Source organism: Camelus ferus, chromosome 9 (genome assembly GCF_009834535.1).
Source record: "Camelus ferus isolate YT-003-E chromosome 9, BCGSAC_Cfer_1.0, whole genome shotgun sequence".
Taxonomy (NCBI): domain Eukaryota; kingdom Metazoa; phylum Chordata; class Mammalia; order Artiodactyla; family Camelidae; genus Camelus; species Camelus ferus.
In genome coordinates this window covers 26,278,444-26,291,273 of record NC_045704.1, presented here as the reverse complement: position 1 = coordinate 26,291,273, position 12,830 = coordinate 26,278,444, and positions in this window count along the sequence as shown.

Genomic DNA, 12,830 nt, shown 5'->3' with positions numbered 1-12,830 from the left:
TCAGAGGAAAGCCCTGATCTTGACCAGCTGGGTCCTGTCCTCTCCTGTCTGTCCCCAGCCCAGACAACAGCACAGAGAACAAACGTGCACCATGGGCTCACCAGGTCCCGGGCCCCAGGCTGGGCTCTCTGTGTGGACAGTGGACTTTGATCTTCCCACATCCTCGGAGGAAAGGATCTCATGGTCCCACTCACCACTCAGGGTCTGGACACCGTGTTACCTCCCTGTGTGTAACACCCCCACTGCCTGCCAGCAGAGGCGAGCTCGCCAAGCCACGTGCACACTGAACTCTGTCTCCGGGGCCCTCACACAGCCAGTAATCACAGGCCACCCAGGCTGTGGGGCCGGAGAGGAGGTGTATGTGGGGGAGTCTCCCTGGGTGACCTGGGACCCACTCTCAGAGGCTGCCACCGGATCAGCTCTCAGGGGCAGGAGAGAGTGGGCAGGCGGCCTCCCGGACAAGGGTGAGCGGGGTTTGGGAGACGAGGAGCCCTGGAGAGGCCACAGCAGGCGGATGTGCGGTCCAAGCTCAGGGACTAGGGGGACGAGCCTTAAAAGCCATGCTGATAGATTAGGACGTGACAAGAAAAGAGCCCTCCCAAAATCAGGGAAATCAACTTGGCCGAGGTATAGTCAGAAAATTATTAGGCAGTTCAGGAAAGGACTGGGGAGAGAAAAAGACTTCTAAATTTAATTCTTGGACTCTTAAGATACAACTGATTTTGGAGGTGCTTGAGCTGGGGGAGTCAAAGGCCTGGTCCCAGCCTCTGAGAGCTCTGGGAACCGGGGAAGAACCACCGCTATTCCATCCTTCAAGCCAGGCCACCCCTCCCCAAACCCCAAGCCTGTGTGCCTGTGGCCACGGCGGCCCCCCAGGTGGGGCAATGAGTAGAAGAGCTTACAAAGATGTGGAAGGCGGGCGGGCAGGTGCACAGCGAGACACACACACGTACGCGCTCACACGCATCCTCTGCTATCAACTGAGACAACAAAGAGACGGTGTGAAATGCAGCCAACAGATGGGAGCCCACTGAAATGTCAGCCAGAAGAAATAGCCCACGTCAGAAAAACAAAACTCCAGTTTAGCAAAATTCTCTCCTCCTTCCTCCCTCCCCCAAGAAAAATTCCCACGGAGGCCCCTGGAACTTCGGCAACCCAAGAGGAGTTATTTATTCAGGACCACCACACCATCGTGCATGCTAAGTACAAAAAGGAAAAATGCTTTCGGATTTGGAAATGGGGTTGCAGTCACAGATGGTGCCTGAACATGCATAAATTCTGTTGCTGTGTGAGCAGATGGAAACTTGAAGGAAAAAAAAAAAAAAAAAAAAACTTTAGCATTCATCTGCCAGACCACTGCTGGGCTGGAGAAGGGGGAGTCTGTCATTTGACTGGGAGGGACTTGGTCTTCCAATCTGTGGGATGGGGGTGAGAAATTGTGGCACGTTCAATGGGCAGGCCAACCTGGGTTTGATGTCTGGCTCTGCCATTTACTGGCTGGGGGGGACTTGGGCAGGTTACTTAACCTCTCTGAGCCCCAGGTCCTCCTTTGAACAAGGGAATAATCAGGAGGTCTCCCAAGATTGCTATGAAGAATTGAACCAAGTAATGCATGCAGAGCACACGTTTGTGCCTGGCAGAGTGAGGACCTGACAAATGTTAGCAGCTGCTGGCAGGTGTGGTGGGGCCTCACCCGTGAGATTAAACCTGAGGTAGCCCAGATGGAAAGCTGAGACACCAAGAAGGCTCAGCGGATTGACCCCACAGGAGAGGCTGGGGAGAGAGAGAGAGAGGAAATCACAGCTGCCTCCTGATAACGTCTCACTTCCAGAAGACCCCCGGGGTCTGGGCAAGATCTCAGTAAGCCAGCGTCCATGGGCAGCCTTGGTAAGACCTTGGGAAGAAGGAGGACCTTTCAAATGGAAGGTTCTGTCCACACTGTCTCACCCTTACTCAGGAAGCAAGTAGGTCCTCGGTTTCTGCTCTGCAGTGGAAGTCCCCCTGTGGTAAGTTGTGTGCAAAAATGGCCACAATTCCTCACCCTCCCTGCCTCCAGGCCCCTTGTCATCCAGAGATGGAGTCCAGAGGCAGAGTCTTCCTGTCCAGCCTGGCCTTGTGACTTGCTTTGGCCGATCAGATGCAGTGGAAGTGACAGTGTGCCCCTGAAAGCCAGGCTTCCGCTCTCTTTGGCTCCTCTGCCCCCTCCAGAACAAGCCCGGCTAGCCTGCTGGAGGAGGAGACACACAAAGCAGAGCCAGATCAGCCCTGTGGTCCCAGTTGAGGGCCCAGACGTGGATGAAGATGAAGGTGGAAGATGAACAAAGCTGCCGAGCCAGCCCTCAAGTGACCACAGAGTGAGCCCGCCATGCCCAGCTCAGGTCAGCAGGGCGCCAGGCCGAGCCGCTGACACGTGGGCAGAAGTCTCCACTTATAGTTGTGTGCCACAGAGGTTTGGTGGTTTTTCCTTATGTGACAGTAGACCTGACCCATCCTCTTCCACCTATCTCACCCTCCAAACCAGCCTCCTTGCTCTGCAGGGAGCGGGAGGAAAAGAGAGTCTCAGTACAGATCCAGAACTGTGATCCAGAATTCAGAAACTGTCCACTCAAAGGAAAGGGCTCTCTGCTCCACACACCAGGGGGCCAGCCCAGCAGGTCGCAGGACCAGGGGTTGGCAGGGCCAGGTCACAGCTGTGGGAAAGCCCCTCTGATGAGCAGTGGAGATGCTGACCATCTTCAGCATGGGGTCAGTGGGGGCGCCTGACCCTCAGATGCTAGGCTGTCGCCACAGAGGGGGCAGCCCCGGCCCCCAGGTCCCACAGTGAAGGCGAGCCTGAGCTAGAGACCCTGGGCTGGGCAGGATGGTGGGTCCCAGCGGAGTTCTTCTCCCAGCTGACCCTGCTGACACTGCCCAGGGAAACCTTCTCACCCACCGCCTCTCTGTAGCCTCCATGCTGGCACACACTTCAGATGATTTTAGCTCTAGGAGCCCACCAGGGCCCTTGACTGATGCTAAAGAAAGGAAAAAAAAACAACTAATGACACATTAAAGATGGTAAGGCAGGGTTTATTTATGACCATTGCAACAGTATGTGGACCACTGAAAAAGTATGTGGACCACTGCAGCGGGGCTTTGCAGTGGGGGAGAGACTGGGCTCGACTCTGAATATAGGCAAGTGAGAGGGAGTAACCAAGGAGCAGGTGGGGGTCATTGGATGGAAAATTACTAAGAGGAAACACCGTGGGTGAGGCGGATTCAGACTAAAGTGGCCTAAAAGGATTCCGGCCAGGCCAAGGCAGGCCAGGGTGATCAGACATCACCTAGGGGATGGTGGAGGATGAAGAATTTGATTAGGTACCGAAGGTGTCAGATATCGCAGGTGGGAAGTTCTCGTTAGACTTAGCAGGGTTCTCGCTGAAACTCTAAACGGAGGTGCACGGATGGCCCTAGGAGAAGGTTCAGGAAACTGACTAAGATTCTTTGTCACTGACACTGCCCTAAGCGGTGGTGGCCCGTGGAGGCGGTGGGGCATGCTGCCCATCAGGGTGGCTGATGAGGCAGACGACATAGCGAGCTCTGTGTAGCAGAGTCAAGTTCCGAGGGCCCTGCCAACCCCTGGTCCTGGGCAGACCCTCCAGACCAGCCCTTCATGTCCATCTGAGGCCTGATGCTCTGGAAAGGGGTCCCAGAAGAGACTCCTGGCAGACACACTTCTCCTGCCACCCACTCTGCTTTTAAAACTGCCCATGAATCATCTTACTGAAAATATTTCCTGGAGAATCTAGCCTTAATTTTCATTAATTTTGAGTGTTACTTTCCTCTTGCTATGTTCAACTTTCACACCTCCACGGTTGGCGGAGTCTCACTCTTCAGAACCACATACACAGGGTGCTTTTCCCTCTGTAACTTCAGGTGCAGTTGCCTCTGTCTGGAATGCCTTTCTCCTACTTTTCCATTCAGCAAACTCCTACTCATCCATTAAAACCTTGTTGATCTTACACCTCATCTGTGAAGCCTCCCATGATTTCCCTGGGTAGAGTTCATGGTACTATTTTTCAGGCTTTCTGAAACCAGGGTTGTGCATCTCCTTAGGTGTCGACCACAGATTAACAAACTATGGCTCATGGGCCAAATCCAGCCTGCCTCCTGATCTGGTAAATACAGTTTTATTGGAAAACAGTCATGCCCATTTGTTTATATACTCTCTGTAGCTACTTTCCCGATACAACAGCAACGAGACTATGAGGGCCACAACGTCAAAATATTTACCATCTGGTCCTTTAGAGGAAGTTTGCTGACCCCTGTCCTAGACTATGAGTCTCTCAAGAGCCAGGACAAAGACAGGGGCTGCTTGCCTCTGTCCAGCAGCACTGGTGGCAGGAGGCCCAGAAGGTACTTGATGAAAGTTCTCTGAATTAATGAACGGAACAGCGACTGAATGAGTGAATGGAGATGTTACGGATGTGTCACAGACAAAACCCTTGTTTGCAATTTCATGCAAAGAAGGCTCAGTGGAACTTTCCACTGACCCCATACGCCTTGGAGTTTCAATGTGTTCTACCAAGAAGAAAGAGTTCTGGGTTTTAACAAGTGTTGGCAACCGTGATGTGTTGGACATCATCCTGCTCCATCTCTCAGCTCACATTTTTGCTTGACCATTGTAGAAGCAACCAGATACAGGGAAGGGTGGCCTCTGTGGCCCTCCACATCACTTCCTCTCTGTTCTGTGCCCTCTGCTTCTGCCCGCTCGGGTGCCCAGGAAGGTTCCTGGCCATTCTGGTCCACACCCACCCTTAGAAATGCAGGGCAGTTAACACGCCCAGCAACTCCTCCTCAGTACGGGATGCACACTCACAGATAAATTATTTCCTCCTCTGATGTCCCAGGTGGGCAACTGACATATGTCCTACATGGTACTTCAGAGAGTCCCCAGGAGAAAAAGGCCCAGTTGCCCACAGTGACTTCCCTCCACCCCTGCTTCACCTTCCCCAGTGGGCCACTCCTGTTCCCTGGGCTCACAGCCCCAAATAAACCAGCTGCACAGAAGCCAGCAGTCTTGGCTACACGGGTTAAGCAGCCCGCCGCCGCTGCAGTGGGACAGGTTACAGGACCCTTCATGCAGTTAATGCTTCGGTAGTCTCCAAATGGGACATGGGGTGCCTCGGCTTCCTGCAGCTGCAGCTACGAAGTCCCACTTGCTGGAATGTGCTGAGAACAGCAGGAACGCATTCTCTCCCAGTTCCAGAGGCCAGAAGTCTGAAATCAAGGTGTCTGCAGGGCCGTGCTCCCCAAAAGGCACAAGGGAGGACCCTTCCTTGCCTCCTCCGGCTTCTGAGGGCTGGCTCAGGGTTCCTGGGTTTTCAGCAGTGCCACCCCAACCTCTGCCTCCATATTTACATAGCTTTCTTCCTTTCCACGACCCTAGTCCTTGGATTTAGGGTGTGTCAACCTCGTCCCAAAAGGTTCCAGTGAGAGCCAACTCTCCAATTAACCTGCTGAGGGGTTTCAGGACCATCTTCCACAGGCCAGATGCTAACATCCCCCTGCACTTGGCTTGTATTTCTCTTGAGGAACTTAATTTGTCAGCAGATGATGAAACTGTCCTGTCCGGGACAGTGAGACCCCACGCCACAGCCATCGGCCTTCCAGAGCTCTGAAAGCTCCATGTCGGGGCCGAGAGCTCTCAGTAAACCGCTTCAGAAGGAGCAAATGACCTTTGGCAGAAAGGCCAGCAGAGACCCCCCTCCTCGTCTGGCCCTCCTTGACTATGGACGTCCCTCACAGCCTTGCGGCCATCCTGATTTCTCTGGTGTCTAGAGAGAGGGCCTCTGCCACAATGCACTGAGACGGAGAAGGAACAGCTGGGAGCCCGAGCCTCCCAGCCCCTCAGCCACCCCATTCCCCACTCAGAGACTGGGAGTGGGTGCTCCCTGCAGTTTCCTTAAGTGTTAGTGACCAGTGGTGGGGGAGGTGTCAGGCCCTCCCCTGATCCTCCTCCCCCAACCACTGAGATGGGGACAGTGTCTCGTATACAGCAGGAGCTTAGCACGGACTCGCCGCATTGTTAGCATGCAGCCTGCTGAGGGTGGGTTGTCTAGGCTGTGCCCCAGGAAGCAGCCGGGAGCTCACGGAAGAGACTCTGAGTCAGAGGAAACGAGGCATTTTTGTTTGATTGGATTTTTTACTCCTGGCTCAGCCCCCAAACAGTAAACATTTAATTTCTTGTCTCACAGTTACGTTAAAAGGCAGATAAACCCCAATAAGCCCGCACCTGGCATTTTGGTTTCTAATCGCCCTTTATCCTCTCTCTCTCACACCCGTGTGTGCACACACACTGGGTTTCTGGGTAGGCAGGAGAGGGCCGGGCAGGGCCCAGGGCTTGCCTGCCGTGTCCGGCGGGGCACCCCGCCCGAGGCCGGGCAGCAGGGCCACTCACCTCCCGGGCCCGTGGTGGGAGAATAGGTTTTTGCCTCACGCAACAAAGAATTCAAGAGCAAGGCATGCTAAAGGGAAAGCAAGTTTATTTAGAGAGATACACACTCCGTGGACAGAGTGTGGGCCATCTTAGAAAGGCAAGAGAGAGAGACCACGAGGCGTGGAGCTGTTAGGTTTTACGAGCTCGGTAATTTCAGATGCTAATGAGTAAGAGGACTATTCCAACTACTTTGGGGTGAGGATTTCCAGGAAAACCCCACACACACACCTACTTTTTGATTTTTTATGGTCAGTCTGGGAACTGTCATGGCGCCTGTGGGTGTGCCATGAGGCTCAAGGTCTACCGGAAGTCAAAACTTCTGCCATCTCGGTTCTAACCAGTTTGTCCCGTCTCAATGACTGTACCATTCCTTCAGTGGTTGTGCCCTGCCCCCTTTCCTCCCACTTCAGGCCCAAGCTCTGGCCGGACTCACGGAACTTCTCAGGACCTTTGGTATATTCAACTCTCTAAAACTGCCCAAAGGGGACACATGGGTGGGGAGCAGCTTTTCCTAGATTTCTTTAATTATGAGAAGCCCAGCCCACATTAGCCAATAAAGGGGGAGACGGGAAGTAAGGCCCCACCGGCCTCTGCGAGGACCAGCGGCATCCTACCGTGACATCTCTGTCCTGCCTTGTGAGCAGTAGAGGGGGTGCTGGGCGCAGTCTGTCATCCCCTTACAGGGTTGGGGTCCTCCCTGAGGACAGCCAGCCCTGGGGGAGGCTCAAGCCACACAGAGGGGATGGACACGAAAAGTCAGAACGTCTGATTCCTGAGCCACACTCAGGTGCTCACTGGCTGTGTGACCTCAGCCCAGTCCTCACCCTCCCTGGGCCTCACCCCCCAGGCCCCAGGATGTAAGCACAGCAAGACCAGATCTGTAGCCACATCCAGTCACTCCCATATCACCAGCAGCTGATTCCTTGGGAAGCAACCCCATAGTCCTTCAAGCACACTCCCCGCACCTTCTGGGGCAGGCTGCACCACTGTGGGGCCACTGTCCCTGCTGGTGGCAGCACGCTGGCCCTGACCAGTGCAGGGATGCCTGTGGCAGCTCACAGCCTCCTTCTCCTTGCCCCATGGCTCACAAATTCAGGTCTTGTTTCTTTTTCCATAAAGAAATGTCCAGTCCCCGCCCCTCGCCACAGACACTCTCCTCCCAGCATCTTCCACAGGCCTTCCCCTCCTCCCTTTGTTTATCTGGCCTAACTCAGACTACTAGTCCAAAATCAGGGAAAATCTAGCCTACCCCTGCCAAGGATGTGCAACCGTGGGCATGTGTGCCCAGGGCTATGCACGCACAGATTTGTGCACCTGCTTACTCCAAAGGAACGTCTGTGCTAGGAGAAGCAGGGGTCATTATCTGCCCCTGACTCCTCCCTCTCTCTGCAAGTTACCTGCCACTCCAGACAAGGGTTCATTCTTCCCATCAGCATCCCAGGAAGCCCTGTGACCTGAGCTAGACCACTCGGGCTCCTTCCCTGAGACTTTTCCCACTGGAACCGGGAAGACAGGCCACCTGTCTGCCCCTTCCAGCTTGCAGCTAGGAGCTCAGAGGCGACGTGCACTAGGAGAGCCAAGCTGGCCTGTGGGAAGGAGAGGGAAGAGGGGTACCCAGTGCCGGTCCGGCTGTCTCTGAGGCTCAGTGGCCCCCAGACCTTGTGCCTGAGCTTGTTCACATTGGGCTCCACAGCTGTCAGGGAACGCAGGTCGCTCCCAAACCCCTCCACCTCCTGCTTGTGCCCAACAGCACAGCAGGGAAGGCCAGGGCCTGGGTGCGGGCAGGAAACCTCAGACACGGTTTTTCCCTCTCAGGTTTTCCCATCGGTAAGATGGTTGGACTGCACCGAATGGTCCCCAGGCACCTTCCAAACCCACGGGGCAGCAGAGCACGGTGGTCATGGTGAGGGCACCCAGCCAGCTCTGCCCAGGCTCCCCCGCTTCCCTGCTGTGGGGCCCTGAGTGACTGGCTTGACTTCTCTGAACTTGTTTCCTCCTTTGTGAACCTCAGATAATAATGGCCTTGCCCTCCCAGAATCAGGAAGATGGGATGAGCTGGGGCTTTCCACATGCTCCGCACATGCCCGGTCCGGGGTGAGAGCTTGGCTCAACAACCACGTTCTCCGAGTCTAATGCCCCCATCAGGAGCTGGCAGCTCCTGTAACCTGGGGCCTTCTTTTTCCCAAAAAAGAGCTCAGACTCTGAGCCAGCAGCACCTTTTCCTTTTAACTGAAATAGCCATGGGAATACTAAAAATCTGCCCCCCATAACCCCACCCACATGCATGAGCACACACGTGCATGTACGTGCTCACACACTCACACACGTGGTCTCACGTACACACTCGCACATAAATGCCCATGTGTGCATTTACAGGCATGTTTACACACTCATGGGCACACAGGCTTGCACACGTGTATGCTCACACCCACACACCCTCACACACATGCTCCCACGCTCACATATACACATATGGACACACACCCACATGACCGCACATGTACACAGCCATATGCATGCTCTCACATGCACACACGACATACACAAGTACACACACACATTCACATACACACACCTCCCCCTCTCCCCTCCACTTAGAACAGATTAACTGTCCTTTCAGCTCAGGAAATGCACTTTTTAAGCATTCAGATGGAGAGGGTAGATATGCTCACACTGAGAGCGTGTATACCAAGTCCCAGCCCTGGGGCTGGTTTTTATGACCGAGTTGTAAACCTCTGCGATGGGAGTTTGTGGTGGAAGAACAGACACCAGCTCAGCAGAAGAGGGGCAAGTGGGGCCATGACGGAGCTGCCCGGGGCGGAGGAGCGTGAGGGCTTCGGGCCGGGTCAGCCCATAACTCACGGGACGCCTGGCGATGGGGTATTACAAATGTCAGCCCTGATGATTTTCCATCCCTCATATAAAAACCATCATATATTCTTCTAATATCTGGTCTCAATTTCCTCTCAAATTAATGGACTTTCCACCCTATCATGTATGGATTTGCTGTTCTGCTTGTGCCCGCCAAAAGCACAAAAGGCTCTCCAGATGCTGGCTTTCTCCATCACGGGGGCTACCACCACCCCTCCCACCCCCCATTTTCTTAACCACTTCACTTCTTTTTATAAAAATCATGACATTTCTGGTTGTTTCCAGCTACCTGCAGATGTGCTGAATTTACTCAGAAGACGGGAATAGGAAGCCCCAATCCCCACTTCTGAAGGGAGGCAGGGGTTCCCTGGTCCCCAGAAGCTCGGACTTTGTGGTCAGCAAGGGGCTGTCAGAACAAGTGCTGAGGTGAAGAGGTTGCAGCAAAGTGTGTTACAGCTCGGTGTTACAGCTCAGTGTTACAGCAACCTGGATCCTGGTGAGAAACCAAGCAGTACTCATAGGGTTGGAGAACTCAGGTTTATTATACTGGTGGGCCCAGAGGAATTAACACTCCGGGCTCTGGACCCTGTCTGTAGGTTTACACAGACTTTTATAGGCTACCAGTCAAGACGTTGCAACATTTTGTAACATGATATGCAAATAAGGTATAACAAAGTGGACCAGTCAAGAATGATAGAAATGGACCAATCAGGAGTGAGCTTTATGCAAATGAGGTGTTACAAATGGACCAATCAGGAGTGACCTCAGGGAACCAATAGAATCTTAGGTGTAAGTTCTGCTTTTCTAGAAGTAAACCATTTTATAGAGGCAAAAAGCGAGATAATGCTGCCGAGACAGGGAACTGGATGGCGCTGGCAGGAAAGTAGTGGCCCTGCCTGGGGGTCCTGCTGGTCTTTTTCATGGGGCTTCCCACCTCAAAGGGTATGTGGCTGAGATGCACACCCTCAGAGCTGGGTCCTGGGCAGGCAGCCTCCAGTGGTGGTGGCCTCCCCCAGGGGTGGGCGGGACAGGAGGCTGACCAATCCTGGGTCTAGAGCGACAAAGACCATGGGGACAGAACAGTATAGGAAGAGGGCCGGGCAAGGAACAACTGCAGAGCTGCTCTGTTGAGTTGAGCATCGCCCTCAGCTGCACTTTAAAACTTCCAGTGGAAGGCACAGTGTAAAGTCCTGACTCCTTGCTGGGGCTGAGCTGAGCAGAAGCTGAAATCAGAGTGGGAGGGTGGATCCCTAGTCAAGAGAGAGCAGGACAGCTGGAACTGTGGGGCCCACCTGCTCAGCAGCAGTGACCACGCAGAGATCTCCTCCATTGGCCACAGCTCAGCTCCTGGACCAGGGCATGTGGGCCAAGCCCCTGGCAGGAGAGATGAGGAAACTGAAATCTGCAGGGCTGGCCAGCCAGGACCAGAGCTGACAGGTCCCACTGCCCCAGGCCCTCCCAGCAGCCCATCTCCAGGGCACACCCCATCCCAGGAAGGCACTTCTTCCAGGAAGCCTTTCAGAATAGCCCACAGGCCATGCTGTCACCCTGTCCACAACTGGCTGCGACTAGGGGTCGCGGACAGACAGCAATGAGCCATATCTAGCCCACGGAGGGGTGGTCTTTGTCTTGTGTATTTTATTTTTAATCACTGGAATTAGTTGACAACATTTTAGAATTAGATTTTCACACACAATAGATTTTTACCTTCTGTTGGAGAAGAGGCTCATGGTCACACAAGGCAATGATATGGCAGCTGCCCCATCCCCCCGCCACATACAAACACACACACACACACACACACACACACACACACACACACACTCCCTCTCTCTCTCTCTCTCACTGCTCCTGGGATGTGATTTTTTTATTTTAATGGTGCAGAAGAACACATCATGGCATTGTGCATAATTCTGAGCCCCAAACCAGAGGCCTCCTGTACTGCATCCAGCCTGCCCCACCAGGCCTGGCCCAGAGCTCACGGGTGCCCCAGCCTCATGACCCTGTGTCTCAGGAAGGGGACAGCTGGCCTGGGGCAGGCACCACTGCTAGTCTAGTGTAGAAGCGACACAGTGCCCATCTTCTCGCTACCATCCCTGGGACAACCTGTGGCTTCCATATGCCCTGCTCTCCTGCCCGAGAGGCCAGAGCCCAGGAAGGAGGGACAGGCCCCAAGGCCTGGTGACCAGTCTCTGCCCCTTCACCTCCCTCCCCTCTCTCCCCTGAAGCAGCACTCAGGCTTCACCAGCGTTCTGAGGATGCCCAGTGTCATCCTGCTTCACCCAGAGGCACGGCCCATACTGTCTGATGAGCAGGAGCTCCTGGGAAGCCCCGACCCCAAACACCCCCCGGAGCTGCACGTGATCTCTTTAATGTTAAGTGTCGCTGCCTTTTTCTCCTCCCCTAATGGTGCTGGGCCTTGAGGACAGAGATGCCCCTGCTACATGAAATTGGGGCGGGGACACCAACATCTAAGCAGGACACACATCTTAGGTTTGAGACAAATCTGCCCTGTGGCCTCCTTCTGACACTTTGCAGGGCTGAACACAGTCACACAATGCTAATCTAACTGCAAGGGGCCAGATTACATGCATCTGTGTGCCCGGGGGGAGGAGCAGGTTGGAGACAGTCAGCCACAGAGGGTCACTCAGCAAATCAGAAGCACTTCTGTGCCTGGGACTTCAGTCCCCTCCCTCCAGGCGCAGACCTGTGGCTCTTTGCAGAGACGTCTTATCACCTAAAAGATGCTTTTGGAAGGGGCGATGCCCTACATATATATATTTATGTGTATATGTATATGTGTATATATATGTATGTATTTTTTAAGAAGAAGAGGGGCAATTTGTTACAAAATGTATATTCAGCAAAGTTCAAAATATATTACCCTAATGAAGAATGCTGGGAGAATATGTTACCCTTTCCTTTGTAGGGAATATTTAGGTTTAGAAAGATCTCAAACTCCAGTGCCTTCACAGGGGTCAGCCAGGTCCCATCAGTGATGTCAGCAGGGTGGTGCAGGACAAGTGGGAGAAGTGAAGTCTGTGTACTCGACAAGACAAAAGGTCACACTGGCACAATGGCAGCAATGTCCCTGGGCAAGGGCCACAAGCTGTTTATGATGACGTCATGGGGGAAATAGACCTGTGTCACTGGCAATTAATTTTCAAAAAATGTACCCGCTGTGGACAATGTCATTAAACATCTGTGCTGCATGTGCTGTGGGAACCATTTAAACACAGAGAACAAACCCTGGGCCACCTGTTTGTGACCCTTGATGCAGGCTTGATGGCCTTTTCTAACTTGCCCCAGGGACTGTGGCTAAACTCTCGAGTCACAAGACTCTGATGGCTGACCCTGCGCCTAGCCCCTGGCCCAGGCGAGGCAGTGGATCCTCGGGGGAGGCAGTGCAGGCCAGGTTGGAAGAGGACTGTGCCACGCTAGGCCCAGGAGAGTGGGGGGTGGGGACTAGCCCTCTCAGCATCCC